Here is a 21,697-nt window from a genome sequence, read left to right as displayed (position 1 = left end):
CTAATTACACTGGGGATACAATCCAAACTAAGGAGGGAAGGCATTCGGTCCCCAAGGCTCCCAGTGATCAGGCACACCTCTCCATAGACTTACCTCCCCTCTCCTTTTCCTCCTTGAGACACACAGGCCTCTTTCACTTCCTCCAACTTGCCAAGCTCTGTACTGCTCCACACATGGTTAACTCTTAACTCTCCCTCAGGTAGTCTCAGCCTAAATGTCACTTCCTCCAGGAAGCCTTCCCTGACCCCCCTCAACCCAAATCAAGGCCCCTATCTCTCACCACTCTCTTCACCTTTCTTTCCTTGTACTCATCACAGTTTGAAATGATTGGTTTACCTCTTCCTTCAAAGTTTCATTCAAAAGACACCTTCTTAGGAGGCCTTTCCAGGCCACTCAGATGTAAGTTCAATCCCCACCCAATAACTCATATCCTCCTTCTCTATTTTCTTTTTCTCTTTAGCACTTATTAACAGACTATATTTTATTTTATTGTCTTCCCCTTCAACACCCCCCACCCCAGCAGAATGAAAGCTTCATAAGGGCAGTTATTTTTGCTTGCTTTCTTTACAGCATCTAAAACAATGCCTGGCACATATTGGTTGCCAAATATTTGTTGTTGAATGAAATTTCAAGATTATTTATTATTGGGTCTCCACACTAGTCTATGAGTTCAAGCTAAATCATGTCTATCTGATTTACTACTGTACTCCCAACACCTAGTCCAGTGCCTGGCACATAGTAAGTGCTCAGTAAAATTTTACTGAATGAATTAAAGCCATGACCAGCAGAAAAATTGGAAAATGGTCAAAAATATGTGGGCTAGCACCTTGCTTCCTCTTCTCTTTCACTGTGTAATGTACCTGCGAGTTTGAGGAAACAGACCCCTCAAATCCCACCAAGCACCCAGCAGACCAGGCATCTGTCTGTCCACATCCTGTATGCTCAGCCACACTGTACACAGCAACAGACGCACCCTACAGGCCCTCCACCAACAGAGCTGAAGGCAAGTGGGCCAGCCTTAGGCCAAATACCATCTTATCCCCAAGTCCCATTCTCCTACTGCCAGTCCTATTCCAGGCTAGTCCTGGGTGCCAGACATGCTTCCCCGGGTGGGATTATGGATTTATTTCAATCCAGGATTTTTAATGCCACCTCTGGCTTACTGAAAGAAAAAAAAAAGTTAAAAAAAAAAAATCCCTGAGCAGCTTCAGTAATCCTGGGGTGCTCCGAGGCAGGCATACCTAAGGTCATAAGGACCCCTCCCCCTCACACGCCCTGATCCAAGGCCAGGAGGCCATCTGTCCAGCAGACGCTCTCCGTCCTCCCTCGGGTCACATTGAGCCTCACCACCTCCCCCCGCCCAGGTTGGCAGGAAGAGCCCCCTGCAGAGAGACAATTTCCACCCTGATCGACAGGCCTGGTCACCCCCAGGACCCCCAACTCTGGAGCAGGAATACCTGTCTGCTCCCGAAGAAATCTCCCCCAGGGTCAGAACTTGGGCCGAGGTAGGGGGAGGGACTGAGGGGCGCCAAAAAAAGGTCGATCCCCCAAGTGTCTGCCCCGTGACGGCGCCAGCTCTTCGGGCGGCCGGGACGGTCCGACTGACAGGGAGCCCCGGCGGGGGAAAGTGGCACCGTTATGCGTGCCCGGGCGGGGGTCCGCGGGCCGACGCCGAGGGCGGCCGCCCGTCCCGCGCAGGGAGCACAGCATCGTGCCCGCCCGCCCGGCGGGGTAGCGGCGGGTCGCGGCGGCGGAAGGGGCAGGCGGCCCGTCCGCCGGGGGCGGGGTGGGGTGGCGGCCCGGGCCCGCCAGGCGGCGGTCGGGGGAAGTGGCTGCCGCCTCGGGCGGCGAGCAGGGTCCGCCTGGCTGCAGGGCCGGGCCGCGGCGCGGGCGCAGGCTCGGCCCCGGCTCCACTCAGCCCCGACTCGGGCCGGGGCGGCCTAGGCGGCGGCCCCAGCCCACAGGCCCCGCCCGGCCCGGCCCGCGGGGGGCGCTTACCTGGCGGCGGCGGCGGCTGCAGGCCCCGGGCTCGGCCGCGCGCGTCCCCAGCGCCGGCTGCGGGAGCCACAACATGGCGACGGCGGTGGCGGGCGGGGCTGCGGCTCCGGGGGCGGAGCGGGGGCGGGAGCCGGCCTGGCGGCGGGACCTGGCTGGGGCCGCGGGCGGGGGTGGGGGGGCAGGCGGAAGGCGACTCGGACCTGGGCACCCGCCCAGGGCGGTGCGGCGGAGGGGCTGCCCCGGCCTGGGCCCGGCCTCTCGCTTCTCGCCTCCTGCCCCAACCGGACCGCGCGGCACCGACCCGACGGCGGTGGCGGGCAGGGCGCGGGCGGCGCCGGGCAGGGCTGGACCCTAGACCTCGCGGACCCGGGCCCGGCCCCTGGCCTCGCCTGCCCCGCCGGCCCCGCCTGCCCCGCGGAGCACTCGGCGCGGTTCCGGCCCGGCGCCCGCTCCCTGCGACCTGGGCCTCTCGTCCTCTGACGCGCCTCCCGGGCAGGGGCCTTAGGTCCGGGCCGAGGTCTCCCACTAGAGGGCCACGATCTGCCTACGCGGCTGTCTCGCCCCAGGGGACGGCGAGCGCCTCTGGAGCCGGGACGGCGTCCTCTTCCCTCAAATCTGGCACGTAGTGGGGCCTAGTAGGCTGCCAAACGAAAGGAAGTGAGGTGGCTGGAGCCTAGCACTTAGTAGGTGCGCCCCAAATGTTTGGACATTGCTGGATCGAGGGACTTGCACACAAGCCTGGAGGTGCGGGGCACTGTGACATGTTGCCTCTGGGGTCACCGTGACACTCGCGGTGAACAGAGTTGGAAGCCTGACAATGGGTGCCTCCCAGGGCTAGACTGCGAGACCCTGAGTGCCTAGGGAAGCTATGACTGTGCCAGGTGAGAACTCAGAGAGGCGGGCAAATGGCCAGGAAGGTGACCGGCAGGACCTTCCGAGAACCAGCGTACCTGGAAACGGCGGTGTGAAGGTAGCAGCTAGGTGAGAGTGTGACAGCACGGGATGAGGCCCTGGTGAGCGCCCACTGCCAACCATGGAGAAATGCCTTTTGAAGAACCAGGAAAGAGACGCCAATTTGCAAAAGGGGAGGAACTAACTTTCAGCCAGGGCCTGCTGTGGCCAGGCTCTAAGCTGAGTTGAGCACTTGAGTGGGGAGTATGAGGTGAAGAAATGAAGGCGGTAAAAGGTGATGATTCTTTCCAGAAGTTTGGCAAGGAGAGGGAGAGAAAAGTAGGCCTATAGCTCCGGCGGTAGTAAGAGTAAAGGGGAGAGGTGTTTTTTCTTTTTTCAATTTGAGGAGGAGCAAAGGAGCTAAGAGGGGGGAGCATAAAAGATAAGAAATAGGATAACTAATAGTGCATGATCTCAGAAGAGGAAAAGGAGATACGGCTTGGGGAGGGGGAGGAAGAAATCAGAGAAGAGGCACACCTCTTTCTAGATTTAAAGGATACGTAAAGACAGAAATATTTTGAGGTGGGGAGGTATGCATGACATTGCTGTAAATATTTTGAGGTAGGGAGGCATGTATACTCAGCCTTGCATGTTTCCATGATCAACTGATCAGTCAACCATAGTCCTGCTGGGCTCACTGCCCTTTAAAACTTAAGTGCAATTGGCTCAAACCCCTATTTCACTTAGAGAGGGAAACTCAGCGTATCTGCCAATATTTCAAAAAGATTCATGAAGGAACTTACATTCATCCAAATTATCACTGGCCCCAATTTTCTATTTCCAAAAACAAAACAAAACAAAACTCCATTGTGCTCTTTGAGGAAATTTATCACTATACCCTGGGTACCACTCCATTTATATTCCCCCAAAATATGGCACCATATGTGAAAACAAGCAAAATGCCCAGTGTTATATGATTGTTAAATTATAGTTCATTTGTAACCATTAAAAATCATGCTGAAGAAAAAGATTAATGACATAGGAAATACTTGTAATTAGAAAGCACATCATAAGATGATATGATACCAGCTTGCAATATATAAACATACATAAATGTGTATCACACATAGATTTTAAAACGGGACTTTCATTTTCTTCTGTGACTTTTATATTTTCTTATTTTTATGGTAGTACATTAACGTGTACCTTGAAATCAGGAAAAATGATATTTTTAAATACATTTTAAAAGAATTTTTAAGAGGTTTTTTTTTAAGGTATTTATGGAGTTCAAAATAAAGATATTAAGAATCAGGAAAGGAAATTGGAAATGGATCTTTGAAAGATGGATAGGGGGAGGGTATAGCTCAGTGGTAGAATGTGTGCCTAGCATGCATGAGGTACTGAGTTCAATCCCCAGTACCTCCATTAAAATTAAATACATAAATAACCTAATTACCCTCTCCCCCCAAAAAGATGGGACTTTAGCAAGCAGAGATGGACTAGTTGAGGAGGCTGCCCTGTGCAGAAGGAACAGTATCACTAATCAAAGACATGGAATAAGTTCAGCAAACACCAAGAGGTCAGCTTGGAGCAAAGGATTCATGTGGGAGAAGTATAGGTGAATCAGTCTGGAAAGGTAAGGCAGGCTACGGCCTTGAATGCCAAGTTTAACACTTTGTAATTTGTAGGTTGGGAGACTCTGGGGCTTGAACTGTACAGGTGATAAATTTTAAAGTAAATGTTCCTTTATGAGGTTCTAGATCTTAACCCTGTCCTGATGATATTTGGATATTTGATTGACTCAGAGTGAAGAGGCAGGGGCAGCAGTTTTTTCATTCCAGTTGTTTATAGAATGAGAAGTGGTCCTTGCTTCTCTGGTTACTCTTTACTACAATTTTTATTCACAAGGCAATTTTACAGAGCAAATTAGTAAAGAGAGAAAATGAAAGAAAGGAGAAATGTGCACTTTAAATCAATGCTTTGCAAAAACTCTTTTTTTTTTTTTACAGCTTTTCATGAGGTTGGCTTTTTTTAGATTTCATGAGTAAGTGAAATCATACAGTATTTGTCTTTCTCTATCTGATTTATTTCACTTAGCATAATGTCCTCAAGATCTATCCATGTTGTCAAAAGTGGCATGATTTCCTTCTTTTTCATGACTGAATAATATTCTTTGCACTCTTTTCTGACCATGACACTCCGTAAGAAATATATTCCACATCTCAACCCAGAATATACACACATGTGTACACAGACACACACACCTCTGAAACAAAAAGTTTCATTAAATATTACCATTATTTCATGCAATGCATGCTGATATTTTCAACTTTATTATTTTTTATTTCTTTTTAAATACTGGGCCTACTACATTGATCTTGTAATCTATTATAGGGCTACAAAATGCCTTAAGAAACATGGAAAAAAGACTAGACTATTATTCCCTGTTACATTTGCATTTCTCAAACAGCCATTCAGACAATGACCTTAAATTTGCCATGTTTACATGCCCCAGAAATCAGCAGGACAGACAAGACTCTTTCAGGATGTGGTGGGGGAGGGGATAGGAGGATTGGCAGAAGCCATGTTTGGATTTCTCTTCCCTTCTCCGTAAATATTTCCTGATATCAACATTTCTCAAGAGCTATAAATGTTTTCTCCTTTGTCTAGCTTGAGACACAGGCCGAACCTCAAACAAAGCTAGACTACTACCAGACTATCAGAGACAATGTTTCATTTGAATGAACAGAATCACGGACTAAAATGAAAGGGAAACTAATGTATCTTGATTGGGGAAAATAGAAGCCATCATATCCAACACGGTTGGAGTATTCCAGGGACAGTAAGTGCTACCCCTGTCCTAGAAGTTTGAACTAGTGAAAAAATGAAAATATCAACTTTATTACCAATAAAGCTGAGCTGAGGAATGTCTTGGATGACGACCAATAGGCTTTTGACCATTCTTTGAATTAAAATAATCTCCCCCAAAACTCCAGCCTTCATTTTGTAGAGACCTAGCAACTTGAACCATGTCTGATTAAAGAAGACTGCACTCTCTCTAAGAGCAGGCAGACCCAAAATCACCCATTAGGTAAGTCACTCCTCCTGGAAGAACCAGGACAAATTCTTTCCTACCTGCCCTCCTATGGGGGAAAAAGATTAGGGAATAAGGATTTATCCTTACACAAACAAATTGGATCTGGCCCAGTAGTTGGTCAGTTAATTAGAAAAGTATATTACAGCAGTGAATTATAAAAAGTGGTAAATATACACCTTAACATTTTATTTTTACTTCACACCTTTAAGGAACACCCACTTGCCAATCTTTTGATGTGAAGCCAAACCTTTTCTTTGAGCAAAAGTGGTGATTAGAGTTCTTGAGTTGTCTTTCCTACATAATTCATATCCATGATATATTTTCTGTGCTTTCCAATTTATTTCTTTAAAGTTAACTGAGGACTTAAAACTTCTTGCAAAGCAATATTACCAGAGGCCCCTTTAAAAAAGAAAAAATCCTCTGTAATTGTCTCACCCAGATCTAGTTTGACAGTAATTTTCAACTAGTCTTTAATTTATATTTCCAAAGCATTCAACTGATATTTCATAGAAACAGCTCTTTTTCATGTTTATGTCTCATCAGTTTATGTGATTTTAATTAAATTAATTATACTCTGGCAAACAGCTGTCATAAGCAGTTTTGGGACCAAACACAACAGACTCTTTTTAGACATCTAATTCAGCTAGTAGGAAGAAGTGTGTAGGTATTCCAGAGATGGACTAACTAGTCCAAAACATTCAGCAGGCATGGGCAGTAGTCAGTATGTTTATTTGGAGGGAAGGGAAAGGGTTGATTACAGAGAGTCCATTAAAAGAAGGCCAGTTAATGCTCATAAACAAATATAACCAACTCTGGGTGCATATAGCTAAACATTCTTCTTCCATCATTTATCCATTTTATAAATGTTTATTGCTATTCAGGACAGTGCCAGGCACTATGCTAGATCCTGAGGAAGCACAGCTCACTGATGAGGAAGAAACTAGTATGTAAACAAGATGAAGAGGCAGAGTGGAGAACGAATGTTCAGGAGCAAATCCCTTTACCTTCTCTCCACTCCATCCCCTCAAAAGCACTGTCCCTTATTCCCATTTAGCCAAAATATAGCTTTAAATGGCTTGGGATTGGTATGGTTATCACAGAAGTCCAAATGGTAACACCACCTACACTACATTAGCTTTATATATATGCATATATCTTAAGTACTTTCCAATGCTAATAAGATGATGCATTGATGAGATGGTACATTCAGAGAAAGCTGTGGGAGAGGGAATTGGTATAATCCTCTTCAAAAGCAATTTGACAATACTTCTGAAAAGCCTTAATAGAGATGTGATGCTTTTTTGACTCATCAATACCACTCCTAGAAATTTTTCCTCAAGAATTAATCCTCCCCAAAAGAGAATGGCCACATGCACAGTATTTACTATAACCTTATTTTTGAAAGTTTGAGACATATGAATGATTAAGTAACTTATGGTATGCAACACTGTATAAATTATTATTGAGTACACACACGATGGGGTAAGAGAAAACATTTGATTACATATTAAATGAAAAAAGATACAGTTTGCTCAATTATACTAAGAACCACTGAATTATATACTTTAAAAGGGTGAACCTTGTGAATCATATCCATTTTTTTAAAAAAGAAACAATTCTGTATTTTTGCTTTTGTATCAGCCAAAATCAGCAGGAAACAGATGGGCCCCTCAAATATGTAACTGAAGAAAGAAAGTTAATGAAGGGACAGAGGACAAAGATGAGGGAAACCAACAAAGGATAATAAAGCACCCCAGGGCTATTACCTGCTCAGAAGCCATTATCAACCACAGGCCTGAAGGGGCAAAGAGATGGAACCAGTGCTCAGTTGACAGCCAACAGCTGAAGGAGAGGGAGGGCCAGCGGGAACTTAGAGGAATATAGCTCACTCTTTCTGTCTCTCTTTTTCTAATCTCCTGCAGTACCTCCTACTGGCTGAACCCAAGAGGAAGCCTAAGGGCAAGGGAGTCCAGATGACACTCTCCTTCAAGGTTAGCCTCTGGAGAAGGATAGAGAGTGGATCTGAAGGCAGAATACCCAGCAGGTATGTAATCATATAACAGTGTGAGAACTGTCTAAGCATATGGCCAAAGGCCAAGGGAACCTGGAAAAGCAGTCTTTCTAGATAAAAAGTGGAGATAGTTGGAGAATGGGTAGGCTAGGTAGAGATGGCAGGAAAGATTGTTAACTCAGGCTGAGACAAGGATGAGAGCCCAGCATGGGAACAATTTATCATTTGGTCAAATTCTGAGCTCTGGAAGATATTAGTAGGAGATACAGAGCTAAATTAGACTAGAGTATGAGAAATTCTTTCCCTATCATCTATTACCCTGTATTTCTCTTTCCCAACTAAATTTCATGCCTTCAACAAATAATTGTTTAGTACTTATTATGTGCCAGAAACTGTTAGGCCCTGGGGATTGAGGAGGGAACACAGGTAACATCCTTGCTCACTTGGAGTTTACATCTTGGTGGGAGGAGTTGAACAACAGACAAGTAAAGTGCTAGAACAAAAGCACAGGAGATCAGGGAAATAAATTTCTGCCCATCCTGCCTTGTAGAAAACTCTTGATTTAGGCCATACATGCCCACACACACCAGAGCTCCTGAGTAAATCTGGACTTTTGTATCTCTCACCTGGACTAAGACCAGACTATCCTAATTGATCTTCCTGCCTCCAACACACTCCAACCAGTCCTCCACTCTGCTGTGAGAATCTTTCTGAAATGAATCTTGCTAGTACCCTGCTTTGAAAAGTACCCCGCGATGTTCTGATTTGCTTATCATGTGGAATCGTGCCTAACCTCATCATCATGGACCTTACCTTCTGGATCCCTCACTTGCATGTACCTCTCTCATTCTCCTTTTCTACCAACACTAATTATCTCTAGTCTATTGGGCATGTTGCCCTTTCTCTCCTTCCTGTCCCTTTGTGCTGCTCCTTCCATTTGGAATGCTCTCCAAAACCTCCCCGCTTCCTCCCAAATTTGGCAATCCTCTCCTTATTCTTTTAAATCCATTAACTGTCACCTCTTTGGTCAAACTTTCCAGATCTCCCCTGGTGTGAGGGAGTATCTTCCAGTCCCTGCCTTTGTGTTATCAGTATATGTTATAGATACCTCTCAGTATATTTACCATACCATATAATCCTATGTCCTAGAGCTCAGGTGTACAGGATTGGGTTAAACATGACCCATGGGTCAGGGACTCTATATATTGGTTCATGTGTGACCCTCTTTTGTTACTTATCCACCCTAAAAACTAGAATTGACAGCTTACATATATTCCCCCCCCCCCCCAGTGTTTAATCTTTTTTTCTTCCAGTTTTGTTGAGATATAATTGATACACAGTACTGTGTAAGTTTACAGTGTATAGCATAATGATTTGAATTACATCATGAAATGATTACCACAATAAGTTTAGTGAACATTCATCGTCTCATGTAGATTCAAAATAAAAGAAAAAGAAAAAGAAAAAAATGTTTTCCTTGTGATAAGAGCTCTTAGGATTTACTCTGTTAGCAACTTTCTTAACATACACCAGTGTTCATTATATTACTCATGTTGTACATTGCATTCCTAGTACTTATATCTTATAACTGGAAGATTGTACCTTTTGACTACCTTCATCCAGTTCCCAGACCCCCTCACCCCACTCTCCCACCCACCTACATGCCTCTGGCAACCATACATCTGATCTCTTTTTCTGTGAGTTTGTCTGCTTGTTTCTTTGGGGTTTGTTGTTGTTGTTGTTTTTAACATAATTGACCTGTAACACTACGTTAGTTCCTGGCATACAACATAGTGATTCAATATTTCTACACATTACAAAATGATCACCATCTCATTACTTAATCTGTTTATCATTTTCTTGCTCTTAAAAATATTTTACCTAAAAATATTTTATTTAAAAAAATTTTAATTGTCCTAGCTTTATAAACATTTAAAGTTAAAAAGTCTTGCATTTTAAGAAAGTTGCAGTTGAATGTGTTTATATATGTTATAAGCTATATGTATTTTCTCTTGCGAAATATCTTTTTGTATCTTTTTGCCTACTTTTCTATTGGTTATTTATCCTTTTCTCATTAATTTTCAAGATTTCTTTATATTTTTTCTTTATATGTTCTTTGCAGTTTTTCTTTTCTTAGAAATCAAGTACACTAAACTTTTTAAAAATTTTCAAATATTTGTATGTCTATATAGGTATATATTTATGTGTGCGTAAGAATATGCATACATATTTCTAAAACATACTTTTAAAATTTATTTTACTTTTTAATTTTTTATTGTTGTGGGGGGTATATATATATTGTTAATAGTTGTTTTCTTAATTAAAATGGTACTATTCCCTACATAATATCCTGGGACTTCTTTTTCACTTTTCATGTTATGTTACTAAGACTCATCTCAGGCTTGTTGCATGTAGTTGAGTTTATTTATTGTGGCTGCTATAGACTATTTAAGTATGTGAATATGCTAATGTTACTTTATCCCTGGCAGCAGCAGAGGCTGTTGGTACACTGTGTTCTTCCCTTTGGCCCACATCTGATTTCAGCCAAATGTGTGGTGGCCAGTTTTGTGGGACCTCCCATTTACTAACAATGTCCACTGCCAGAGGCCTTGGGCCTCTCCAATTCTGCTTTAGGCCCCTTCTTTTTTGGGGGGGTAGTTAGGTTTATTTAATTAATTTATTTTGAACCCAGGACCTCGTGCTCGCTAGGCTTGCTCTCTACCTCTAGAGCTAAGCCCTCCCCCTAGGACCTTCTTGAATGCTGCAGAGCCTTTACAGCCCTCTCCCAGGCACAGACTGAAAGTAAAGAGAGTTAACCCTCAAGCAGTGGGGGATGTGAGCCAAGAGATAAATGTCCTGTCTCTCTTTCTTCAGATGGACGATTCTAGGAGGCATCTTGTATATTTCTCAGATGTCTCCCTGGAATCACACTCCTTACATTGGCTTTTCCTGCTACTTTGCCTCACTGTCCCTCTTTCCTTCACTCTTGCTGCCTGAAATCACTTCCCCAATAAACAACCTGCACCCAAGTCCTTGTCTCTGCTTTAGGGGACCTCAAACTAATGCAACCAATTTCCTGATAATGAGCACTTGGATTGTTGTAGGTTTTTGCTGTTACAAAAGTGCTACTAAGATTGAACCTAGGACCTCATGGGTCCTACCACTTGAGCTGTACCCTCTCCTAGTTTGTACTTCTTGATGAGTAATGGAGCTGAACATATATTCATTTATTTATTGATCATAAATATTTCACCTTCTGGGAAATATCTCTTCAAAGCTTTTTCCCATTCTCCCTTTAGATGACTGTCCTTTCCTCATTAATTTTACCAATTTTTTGACACATATGGTGATTCTCCTTTAGAACTCAGGTGCTCAAAATAAAGTTAACCATAATCTTCACTGAATATGACATTATTTTCCTATTTACAAAATTAATGCATGCTTGAGGGGAGGATTATAGCTCAGTAGTAGAGTGTGTGCTTAGCATACATGAAGTCCTGGGTTCAATCCCAGTACCTCTGTTGAAAAGTAATATCAAATAAACAAGTAAACAAACAAACAAGCAAACAAACAAACCTGATTACCTTCATCTCACCCCCCAAAACCAAAAATAAAATCCAAAATTAAAAAAAATCCCTTCAAATTAATGCATGCTTGTTGTAAAAGAAACATGTAAAAAATATAAATATGTTTAACTTAGTTTTCATTACTAGTGGCTTTACCCCACCTCCAAGCAGGAATAATTTCCATGAATAATTCGCCACCCCATATTTTGGGGATTTTATTGTCACAACTATCTCTCAGATTAGATTGATAATATCTCAAGGGTAAGGACTATCGTATTCATCTTTGTGTTCCCAGGCCCAGGCCGAGTGCCTGGCTTAGACCACAAATGGAGTACATTATTGTTGAGTGAACCGCTGAAAGCTGGGCTACAACAGAAATTTTGAAGTTACCAGAAGACTTCACTTGGGAACAGAGGACTCAAGTGAAAGAAAAGTGGGAGATAGCACTGGTGAAATGTGCTGGGGCTAGATTACCAAAAGCCTTGGCCGTTGGGCCACAGTGTTTAATTTTTATCTTGGAGGCAGCCAGCCAGGAAAGCATTCAAGACTTTTCAGGTGGAGGGAGGCTATTTGTTCTTATGTTTTTACCAGTGACAGAATTAGAACAAAAAACTGACAATCCAATCATCTAATGGCAATGTACAGGATGTAAGGGGGAGGAGTTTGGGGAAAATGAAACTGAAGACAGAAAAATGAATGAATCAAGAAGTAATTAATTTAGGGGGGCACAGACTCCCATGAAAACTGTTTATTTCACAAAAATAGACATAAACTCAAGCCCATGCACTTTTAAGGAACCCTTTGATTTGTGTTGATTATTCTAAGAGTGAGAGAATAAGAATCTAAACCACAGAGGCAGGGTGTGTTCATTCATTTAAACATGTTTATCCATCTCCTGCTACATGCAAGGCACTGTGCTGAGCGCTGAGAACAGACACTGTCCAGTTTGAGGCGTGGGGTACTGTATGGCATGGTGGCCAAGAGCACAGACTCTGAACCCAACTGTCTGGTTTCAAACTCCTGCCAGGTGTTTGGAATCTTGGCTAATTTACTGAATCCATCTGCACTCCACAGATGTTTGACAGAGACAGTAATATCACCACCCTCGTGATTAAGGGAATCCTACATCTCCATAAAACAGTTAGAATTCTTGGCATGCAGAGAGCCCTCAGCAGAGCTGTAAGGCAGAAACCAGAGTGGAGAGCAAGAGGAGGAAGCAGAGAGCACGGGTTTGATTTCAAGAACTTTGGCTAAAACAGAAGAGGAGAAAGAAGACTAGAGGGGGAAGTAAAGGCAAGGAAGAATTTTTTTTTTTTTTAATCTGAAAGAAATCCTCAATGCTGACAGGGAGAATGTAGCAGAGGGGGAGAGGCTGCAGAACATCACTGCTGATCTGTTCTTTCCCTCTAAGAGTACCCAGATGGCAGGATGGCAAGGGCTCTCTGGCAAAGGTAGAAGGCCTGGTGACAGCTAGGAAGCCACTTCCGCTTGTGAGCTGGAGGGGTGGTGCCAGTGTGGCTGCAGGTGCTGGCTCTGAAGTAACCCCAGGCAAGTGAGAAGGAATGTCACCAACGGGGGAGGGGTGAGGAGTGGCGGCTGGTGGGAGGTCTGTGGAGAGAGGAAAAATTGTGACATACCATTTAAAGTGGGATGGTCAGTGACTAGAGGAAGGAGACAAGACTGTCAGGAGCCAGGAAATTTGTAAAGATACTGTCTGGTTGGGTAACTTCTGGTGGTCCCGGGAGCTATAAGAGGAGGAAAGCATCAAAAGAAGTGGTGCTGAGAGCCAAATGTCATGGTAGTGAAGTTGTGGAGGATGCAGACGGATAGGGGCTGCTGGACTTGCCAACTGATTGGTCATTTCTGAAGTCGTGTCTTGAGAGTCACTATAGTGTCAGAGCAGATGACATATGGCAGAGGAGGAAGGAGAGAAAGAATGGCAAACAGTAAACCACATGCACACCAAGAACACTGACTGCGAAGTGAAAGGGCAAAGTAAGACCTTAACCAAAGAGAGTAAGTAAGTCAGTGAGGTGTATTTTTCTTTCTAAAGGTCAGGAAAGCTACATATGTAAATTTTTTTTTAAATAAGGTAAAGGCAGCACTTGTACATGCTGGCAGGAACAGAGGCCCCTAAAGTCAGGAGGGGCAGGATGCAAGCATAATGTGGTTAATAAGCAGCTCCTCTGAGCCAGGTGTTTTCCATAAGACTAGGTTTTCCCCAATTTATAGAGGAGGAAACAGGCTCAGAGAAGTGAAGTCTCTTGCCCCAAGTCACACTGCTATTATGTGGCAGAGTCAGGATTTGAATCCAGGTCCTATGGCTGTAAAGCATCAGAGCTTGCCTACCCCTACCCCTACCACAAGCAGAAAAGTTGGCACTTCTGAGGAGGAGGAATAAAAGTGTATGGGTTTTTTAATTTGGCATGATTGAGAAAGTCTCACTTTACGTAGAAGAAAATTCAGGGCAGAGAACGGCACTCACCTTTCTGCAGGGAGAGAATTCGTTGGACACAGACAAAAAAAGTTACAGCTGAAGACTCAGGACACTTGCATGGCCAGTTCATTCACCCAAATTTCTACCCAAATGGTTGCTTCATGGGAGAATCAATGTTCTCTTAATTCGAGGGAATGGAGGGGGAAAGAGTTTTTGCATATCGACCAAGTATTTATTACAATTAGCAACTTGAGGCATTTTGTAGTGCATTTCTCATCTATTGATATTTTCTGATAGATGACTTCAAAATACCTGCCTAAAGAACAGACCTCATTTCTTTTTGCCAAACTCCCACATGCAGTAAACACCGAGTAAACCAAACCACGGCCAAAGGGAACTGCATAGTGTAATAGTCAGGTCACAGGCTATGACCAGAAACAGAAACTGAGAGCTTTGGTGAGAGAACTGGGCAAACAGGACCCAAGATCAGGACACGGGGGCAGACCCTGTTGCCACACCAAAGTTCCAGCCCCAGAGGTCACACCAAAGGCCATGGAGAACATGCCAGGGTTCAAGGGCATCTAGTAGACCAGGAAAGACTGAAAAAAGGAGATCTGAGCAGAAAAGAGATAGTCACCTGATCCAGCCTGCACATTAACCTCTACGTGCCTACAAATGCAACTTTAAATAATCTAGTACCCACATTCAAAAGAGTGAAAGGAAACAGGGGAAATTACATTTAATGTATTTTATTTAACTCAGTATATCAAAAGTATTGTCATTTCAACTTGTAATCAATATGACCAATAGTTTTCCTTCCCTTTTTCATACTAAGTCTTCCAGATTTGGGGCGTATATTTTACTTGCAGCGCATCTCAGTTCAGACTAGCCCTAATTCAAGTGCTCAGGGGCCCATGTGGCCAGGGGCTTTTGTGTCGGACAGCCCAGGCTTAGAGAAAACCATCCTTCACATTTTGACGTTCAAGTGTTTTGTCTATATATTTTTCTTTTCTTTTTTCTTTCTTTCTTTCAGAACTTGTTGAATTGAGTAGGGCTGGATTATAAAGGAAGTGAGTAAAAACTCTCATATTCTGAGAGTTTCAAATTTGAAATTTTAAATGTTCCAAGTATAACTCTCCCAGTTAATTTTCTTTCTACCCCCAAGAGATGGCTATTTTGTTTGTTTGTCTGTTTTTGTATTTGCTTTTGTTTTTGTTTTTGTTTTTTAGCCCCACAGTGCACAGAATCCCTTGGGAAGCTAAAAAGGCAAGGAGGGAGTGGGAAACAGGTGCAACCAAATGTTCATTCCTTTTGTTCACTTGTTTGTTCATTTTTTCTCTCATAACAAAAGTTACTAAACATCAACCATGGATCATTTGTGCCTAGGGCTAGTTTTACAGGCATCTTCCCTGGCTTGTGAAACCTACAATTTAGCAGGAACGCCAGACAAATAATTAAAATTAAATGTTGTGATAGGGGAAATATGAGAGGCTGAGTGGCTATCTAGGAGAATAATTTAACCCATTCTTGGAGAGATAAGAGGTCTTTGGCATGGAGGAGGGAATGAAGATTGCCTAAAGTGTGGGCTAAGAAAAGGGCGAAGAGAAGGCTAGAAAATGCTTGAGGCAGAAAGAGCAGAGGTAGGGAAGGACCAGAAGCCTTTGTGGAACTGAAAGAAGTCCACTGTGGTTGGGGCCCCCAGGGGAGGAGGTAAGGCTGGTATCATGCATTTTCCTCTGGGCAACCTTGTTAACAGTAGGAGTTGGAAGGCAGGATGTTGACAAATCTGGAATAGGCAGCCCCAGCACAGGAAGTACTCCACCCCAGACATATTCCTTCACCAGTTCAGTTGAGGTTTACTAGTTAGAGACTCAAATGGGTTAACAAGCTCCATTCAAATCCAGATTTACACAAACCACATTTCTAGTGGTGATTCATTGTCTCAACAGTTTCCCACCGGATCCCTTAAGCTACCAAGAGAAGCCAATTCCCTGTCATTAGCAATAGGATGTAAAAGCTCAAAAGGCAACTCATCAGTGACAGAGGAGGCATAAGCCCCAATTAGAGGAGAGAGGTTACGGTTGCCCCCACTCTTGGCCCTTCACCCACAGGACCTCCACATTCACAATACAGCTCTCTCCTAAGAACTAAAAGACAAACAGCAAGGCCTCTTTCTTCTTTTAGCCAAAGAAGAATGGCCAAACAGGAAACTGATGCTCCCCCTCCCCCCACATATACACACATACCAACCCTGAAGGCCAATACTTCCTTCTCCCAGCTGCCCTTGCAGCTGTCCAGGACCTTTTAAAGACAGCTCTCCAAAAATATTCCAGGGAGACTTGAGTGACTCTAATAATCTCTCTGCACAGAAGACACCTTTGATTTGGGGGAAATGATACTTCTTCTTGACACCCCATGTTACCCAAGCTACTGTATCTTTTAAAACCTGTATCTCTGATGTCCACAGTCACTGGGTTGGTGGGCAGAAATTCCCATTTCTTTAGCCCCTAATCTGACCTTGGGGAGGCTTGTGGATAGGCCCTCCTGGAAAACCCAGGTAGGTCCTTTTGGGATGTGGCTCCAGGAAAGAGCTAGGCTTCCGATGTGGCCTGTGTGCTGACCTGCCCTGATATGCCCAGGCCACTTCCTTTCCTGGCAGGATCATAGGGAGACCTTCTCCTTCCACTTATCACTTCTTTCATTGGGAAGGTCAAAGAGAAACTGGTGAGATCAGAGTTTTTTTGAATAAGTTTTTAAAAAATGAAGTTGACTTTGCTTCTGCTGGTATCCATCCTTGATTTATACAGAAGTGATTAACCAGGGTGCAATTATAGAATGACAGACTTTCTTAGGCCTAAGCATTTGTACATCAGTTTGAACCCACTTCTTGTTTTTAATAATTATTAACACTTATTGTCCATTTACCATTTGTCATCCATTGTGCTAACAGCTTTATTAACATGTACTATCTTGTTTAACCTTCAAATTATGAAAATGATTTTCTATTCCCATTTTACACACCAGAAAACTGAAGATAAAAAACAGTTAATTGATTGGCCCAAGATCATGCAGCTAGTGAATGGCTGATCCATGATTCCAAATCAATTTGGCCTGAGTTACTCTCTAATAAGGTACTTCCTTCAGGCAGTCCAGCAGGCTATATATAAAGGAAAATACCAGGCATGCCATTGTGATTGATGGGGTCCAAAAGACTACGTGTTGGGAAGATTGACAGCCCAGTGAGCGGAGAAAATAGCATGTCAGAGCCCCACATTTGGAAAAGTTAATTCCTTAGGCTTTACATCTTTATCTAGTCTGGGATCACCTGTCCTAAATATCTGAATTATTTTCATGAGAGACACTGTTTCCACCCCAGCACTGCAGGGAAACCTCATTAAGCCTTTCCAGATCTGCCCAGTTTATATTAATCTCTCCATGTCCCATTCCTTCCTAATGGATTCTTTTCATCCCATTATTTCTTGCTCAGCCTATCTTTTCTTCAAAACTGTAAGCTCCCAGGAATGAAGTCTGGGTATTAGCCATCAACCCACACCTAACCCCATTTCTAATCTGTGCTTGACATTCCTCTGTTACAATGCAAAGCTGACCCAGCTGTGGCTTCCCTCACAAGTCTCCTTTGACTTAGGCCATGCCTGAAAGATTCTTTTCTTCTCTAGTTTCTGTAGCATGTGTAGGCTAGCAGTTATACCTGAACTTGTTTCCTTTCATAAAGATGCCTTTTTTTTTTTCCTGCTGCAAATCTTGCTGAAAGCTCTGTATCTTCTGCTTTTTACTTTGATAATCCACTTTCAGCCTTAAACACACACACACACACACACACACACAGACACACAGTGGGCCACCATCCCCGTAAATCTGAGTGAGGATAATCCTATCCTGAGTGTCATTCTTGATCCTTCAGTCTCTGGGAGGGCTGGGCCTCCTGGGCTTTAAGGCCTCCATTCATTCATTTGACAACCTTTTTTTTTTTTTTTTTTTTTTGAGATGAGGAGGTAATTAGATTTATTTACTTATTTTAATAGCGATACTGCGGATTGAACCCAGGAGCTCATGCATGCTAGGCATGCACTCTACCACTGATCTATACCTTCCCCGTCATTTGACAACTTTTCTTGAGCGTTTGTTTCGTGTGAGATGTTGGGGGTACATAGATAAATAATAAGGCCCTTGCCCCCAGAAAACTCAGAGTCTGATGAGAGAAACAGATATACAATTAGATGATGAATATGCAGATACGAGAAGTACTGTGAAGTCTCCCCAGAGAAGGTGGGAATGAGCTGAATTTGAAAGGCAAGGAGGAATAAAAAGTGCTGGGGTGAGGTGGAGGTCTTTTCAGGCAGAGGAAGCAGCTTACACCAAAGTGAGAGTATGCAGCATTCAGAGAACTACACACTCTCAAATGTGAGAAGAGTGAGACTAGTCAGAGAAGTAGGCAGGGGCCAGATCACAAAGTGCCCTTTGTAGCACGCTAAGGAATTTGATCTTATCCTGCAAGTCAGGAGCCTCTACTGAAAGATTTTATGTAAGGAAGTAACATCATCAAATTAATGGTGTGGTTAAAGTATTCTGGCTGCAGTGTGGAGAATACATTGGAGTGAGGCAAGACATGGGAGGAAGACTGCAGGGGCTGGAAGACTGATTAGGAGTTCACTGCAAGAATCAGGATAAGTGACAGTAGCATGAGCCAAGGTAGTGACAGTGGGAATGGAGAGAGTAGATGAATAAGAGACATATTAAGAAAGTAGAATGGGGGGAGGTGGGTATAGCTCAGTGGTAGAGTACATGCTTAGCATGCACAAGGTCATGGGTTCAATCCTCAGTACCTCCATTAAAAAAAAAAGAGAAAAGAAAGTAGAATAACAAGACTTGGTGACTAATTGGATTTGGGAAGTGAGGGAGAAAGAAGAATCAAGAATCACAATCAGATTTCTTACTTTTGTGATGGAGTGGTGCCTCTGTGGAGATTTGCAACATAAAAGGAAGAACAGGTATTTTATGGGGAGTAGTGAGGATGGGGAGAGGTGACTTTTGGACATGGTAAGCTTGAGGTGTCTGTTGGACATCCAGGTGGAGATATCTAGAGGCAGTTGATATAAAGGTCTGATACCCAGGAGGTGATCAGAGCTGTAGATATTGGAGAGTTAGTTCAGTGCATATAGAAGATAACTGAAGTCATGAGAACAGATAAGATCACCCAGAGGCAGTGTAGGGTGAGAAGATGGTGCAGGCAGGATTCCACCATCTAAGGAATAAGCTGAAGATTCCTTGATGGAGACTGACAAGCCAGAGAGATAGGAAGCAATGTTGGAAAAGGAGACCTAATGGACCTTGAGGTTTCAAGCAGCTGTTTTATGACTTTCAGCCACATGATGGGGGGCAGGAACCAGTTTTCAGTGAATTGAAGAAAGATGTAGATGTTAAAGTTCAATGGATATGCATATTTGCTGAAATTCATCCAGCTGTATACATATCATTTATGCATTTTTACTGTATGTAAATTATGCCTCAATAAAGCACTCAGCATAAACATTTTGTAAGAAATAGTTGAACATGATCATATGCTGGGAAAAGAGAAAATTGAGGGGAAGAAATTAAGGGAGAGAAGAAAGAAGGAAGGGGGAAAAGTTCTGAGGTGGAAGAGATAAGGTTTGGGCAGGTGGAAAGATTAGCTTTAGACAGGAGGGATTCCTCTTTCACTGACAGGAAGGAATGAGGAGGAAGGGATGTTTATGGAAGCAGGTAAGTTGGGTAGGGGATAAGGTAGAAAGTTGAGTTTCTCTGTAATACTTCTTTTCCCTTGAAACTGGGCACCAAATGTTGTGGTTTTAGAAATATGTCTACAGATCCTTTGACATTCCTCCCTGAAAAAGGTGGAACTTAATTTTCCTCTCATTTGAGTCTACACTGGACTAATTTCTAACGAATGGACTATGAAAGAAATGATGATATGTTATTTCAGAGATTAGGACTGCCATGTTTGTCTTGATAGGGTAACAAATCATCCTGATTTACCTGGAACTGAGGGATTTTCTGGGATGCAGAAATCTCAGTGCAAAAATCAGGATAGTTCTGGGACAATCAGGATGAGTTGGTCATCCTAGTCTTGAGCTTATTCTTTTCTCTCTTTGCTCATTCACTCTGATAGAAGTTAGCTGCCATGTTGTAAGCTGCTCTAAAGAGAGGCCCACTTGGCAAGAAACTGAAGGAGACCTACGGGCAACAGCCAAGTAGGAATTGAGCCTTCAACCCAATAGCCCAGGAATAACTGAGACCTACCAACAACTACATGAGTGATCTTGAAAGCAGATCCTCCCTCAGTTAAGCCTTCAGATGAGACTGTAGCCCCTCTGGACAGCTTATAACTTTATAAGATAACTTGACCCTGAACCACCCAGTTTCTGATCCACAGAAACTGTAAGATAATGTTTGTTGTTTCAGGTTTCAAAATTTTGGGGTAATTTGTTACACAGAAATAGATAACTAATTCATCAGATCAATGAAGATGAGGGGGAAGTGGTGTGATAGGTTTCCAGGGCCTAGCATGGTTGGATGACTTTCTCCAGCAGCCCTAGACAATGCCAGACAATGTGCTTGTCCACTTTGCATGCCATTCATATTATGCAGTGTCCAACAGTATCTTTTTTCCCCCAACAATATAGTTTGATAAAGGAATTTTGCCAGTATCTTATTTAGCTTTCTTACTGACCATATTTATCATTAACACTATGACTGACTTTAAAAGCTTTTTGGCAAAAATGTGTCCTGCCACTGCTTTGGCTATAAAAGCGGATAAAGGATAGCTTTATAGTTTTGATCATGTCTCTTATCTTTAGGGAGAAATTTTATCAATGTTGTATTAGGAACCACTGTTCTCTAGGTTTTTTCCTTCCTTTAGAAAAATTCTTTTTATCAGATTGGCCACTGAGCTTTTTTGAAAAATGGCACTAAAGCTTCATTGTCTTTATGCCACTATTTGATCAAGTTTCATAACGTGTGTAATGAAACATATATAATGTACTGGGAACCAGGGGCAAACAGACTACCAGTTTAATAAAACATAAGTCTTAGAGTCTCGTGGTATGTCTTATTAGTACTTTTCTTTTTCAGGTGCTCATCATAATTCATTGCACTTGTGGATCACCCTATATTTATACGCACTGGATTCCTGGGCAATGTTTAACTTACAACTTTTTTTCTGTGTTTAAAAGTATTCAGCATCCTGATTTAATTAACTTTCAACTAACTGATGTGAGTTATTGATCCATTTTTGTGAGTTGAAAATAAAATGTAACACAATGAAATCTCAAATTTAACATATAAACAATAACACATATTACAAAATAATACATTAGTTTAGATTATTACAGGTCTTCATTAAGAAGAAATGTTTTAAGAACTGAATGTTTTAAAGTTTCATCTGTGTTGTAGATTTTCTTTTTGTTGCCAAATAATATTCCATTGTATGGATATACCACACTTTGTTTAACCCTTCATCAATTGATGAATATTTGGGTTATTTGCACTTTTTGGTTATTATGCATTATGCTGCCATGAATTCATGTACCAATTTCTGTGTGGACAAATGTTTTCAGTTCTCTTAGGCATATATCTTGGAGTGGAATTGCTGGTTAATATGGTTAAGATAGTAACTATAGAAATATAGTTAACATATTTAA

The 21,697-nt window shown here is 42.8% G+C and overlaps 1 protein-coding gene and 1 long non-coding RNA gene across 10 annotated transcripts in view; one reads left to right on the top strand and one right to left on the bottom strand.

Annotated features, from left to right (window-relative positions):
- The window catches only part of ZNF592 (zinc finger protein 592), a 45,892-nt gene extending 43,776 nt beyond the window's left edge, over positions 1-2,116 (bottom strand). For 5 of the 9 annotated variants that reach the window (XM_074354028.1, XM_074354025.1, XM_074354030.1 and 2 more), the window contains exon 1: positions 1,999-2,116. The gene's annotated coding sequence lies outside the window, so the exon portion shown is untranslated. The remainder of the gene's footprint in view (positions 1-1,998) is intronic. The other 4 variants (XM_074354027.1, XM_074354033.1, XM_074354026.1 and 1 more) reach the window with 3 other exon arrangements.
- Positions 2,117-2,181: 65 nt separating this feature from the next.
- Positions 2,182-21,493, top strand: LOC105069094 (uncharacterized). Its single transcript, XR_835293.3, has 3 exons — positions 2,182-3,184; positions 7,909-8,030; positions 21,129-21,493. It is a non-coding gene; the product is annotated as an uncharacterized LOC105069094 (long non-coding RNA).
- The last annotated feature ends 204 nt before the right edge of the window (positions 21,494-21,697 follow it).

Source organism: Camelus bactrianus, chromosome 27, assembly GCF_048773025.1.
Source record: "Camelus bactrianus isolate YW-2024 breed Bactrian camel chromosome 27, ASM4877302v1, whole genome shotgun sequence".
Classification (NCBI taxonomy): domain Eukaryota; kingdom Metazoa; phylum Chordata; class Mammalia; order Artiodactyla; family Camelidae; genus Camelus; species Camelus bactrianus.
This window is presented reverse-complemented; position numbering and strand designations above follow the sequence as displayed.